This window comes from Stegastes partitus, unplaced genomic scaffold, assembly GCF_000690725.1.
Source record: "Stegastes partitus isolate 25-593 unplaced genomic scaffold, Stegastes_partitus-1.0.2 Scaffold1100, whole genome shotgun sequence".
Taxonomy (NCBI): Eukaryota; Metazoa; Chordata; class Actinopteri; family Pomacentridae; genus Stegastes; species Stegastes partitus.
The window spans coordinates 230477-232855 of NW_007578831.1; positions in this window are offsets into that span (position 1 = coordinate 230477).

Sequence of the window (2379 nt, forward strand, 5' to 3'; positions counted from 1 at the left end):
TTCTTTCCTCATGATTCCATCTATTTTGTGAAGTGCACCAATCCCTCCTGCAGCAAAACACCCCCACAACATGATGCTGCCACCCCCATACTTCACAGTTGGGATGGTGTTCTCAGGCTTGCAAGTTTCCCCCTTTTTCCTCCAAATGTCACGATGGTCATTATGGCTGAACAGTTAAATTATAGTTCACAGGACATGTCTTCAAAAATTAAAGTCTTTCTCCCTGTGTGCATTTGCAAACTGTAACCTGACTTTTTTATGTTTCTTTTGGAGTAATGTCTTCTTCCTCTCTGAGGAGCCTTTCAGCCCATGTCGGTACAGGACCTGTTTCACTGTGGATAATGACACTCTGTTACCAGCTTCAGCAGCATCTTCACAAAGTCTTTTGTTTTTGTTCTGGGGTTGATACACACATTTCAAACCAAAACACTTCATCTCTGTGACACAGAACCCATCTCCTTCCTGAGCGGTATGATGGCTGGACATTCCCATGGTGTTTATACTTGCATATAATGTTTGAACAGATGAACATGGAAACCTTCAGGCATCTGGAAATTATACCCAAGGATGAACCAGACTTGTGGAGGTCCACAATCCTGACATCTTGGCTGATTTCTTTAGATTTTCTACATGTTGCCACAAAAGGAAGCAGTGTGTTTGAGGTGTGCCTTAAAATACATCCACAGGTGTGCCTCCAATGAACTCAGATGTTCTCAATGAACCTATCAAAAGCTTCCAAAGCCGTGACATCATCATCTGAGCTTCAGCAAATAGTTTGAATAATTAGAATTATAACAATTGATCAGATTTATATACCGCTTCTCTAGGCACTCAAAGTCGCTTAACACTGTCAATTATTCATTCACACACATTCATTCCGGTGGTGGTAACTATGATTGTAGCCACAGCTGCCCTGGGGCAGACTGACAGAGGTGTGGCTGCCTACTGCCCCTTCAGACACCACCTCAAACAATCCATTCATACACATTCACACTAGAAGGCATAGTAATCTTAGTGTATGTAAACTTCTGACTTTGAAGACAGCAATAAAAAAAATATCTAAAAACATCTTTATTCTGGCATTTAGCAAATACAAATAATTTTGGTAATCCTAGCTTACCTAAAACAACCTAAAAGTTTAGTCACATTTAATGCCAGACAGTGAGAAACAAAGTACAGTGTATGTAAACTTCTGTTTTCAACTGTAGGTGTTGTTACACTGTGTTGTGCTTCTCTCTGAGCCTTTATTTTCAGGTTTTGGAACGGACAGCTCTAATCTTGCTGACTGCTCATAGAGGGATCACTAACGAGGAACTATATTCATCACTAGCACATCACACATTACGATGATGTACTGATAATTATCCTTACCCTCTGGTCTGTAGGGGAAGCCTGCAGATGTCAGATGTTTCCCAATCAACAGTCACATCAACAGACTATCCTTACATTAGAATTTTAGCTTTACATACAATATATACTGAATGACTGCAGTGATTGTCAAATCTAATCACAGACGAATCCGTTATTCAAAGTGTTCAGCTCCAGTTCAAACTGACTAATCTTTAAGAGCAGAATGACTAAGCAGAGTTTACACCATTTCTTATTCCACTGAAGAACCAATACCTTTTTCTGAGTATCATGGCCTTGACTTTCAGTACATAACTGCCTCAACACAACTCAAACATGCATCCACAAGCACACTCCTCCCACTGAAGGCCAGATAACCTGAAGCCTCTTTTTAATTAGTCATGCACTATCAGTGGAGGCATTCCACAGTTCAGGCACAGGGCAGAGTCAGTCATAGTTTCCCAAGACTAAAACGAGACCTGTTGTGTCAGACACAGTATTCTGTTCTTTGTAACATTGGTGGTTTTTCATATGATGTAACACTTTTAAAACTTCAAATGACGACGAAGTGTCGGCTGGTTGTTCCTCATAATTATGAATGCAACCGAGGAAGATATATTACAAAATAGAATTTATTGCATAAACACATAAACACATGTAATCTTGGAGGCAGAGTACATACATAAAAGCAAAGAGCTGCAAAATGTAAATTTAAATGTGAAAAAAAAAAAAAAATTTGTGATGAAATGTAGGTAAAATGTTGGTAATGTAACATAAACTAGATTAACTGTACAGAAGAAAAAACAAACAAACTTTAAAGTTGAAAGTGACTGAATGCAAACAGGAAAATCATTTCAGGCCATATCAGGAGAAATATACTAGAAGTTTAAGTAGCAGGAAATCAGGATCTCAGAGTCTGCCACCAGGTCCAGAGGCAGGTGAAGGGTGCAGCGGCCCTGGTGAGCAGCACATGGTAGGCTTGTCGAAACTGTCGGTTCATGACAGCATAGAGCACCGGGTTGATACAGCTGT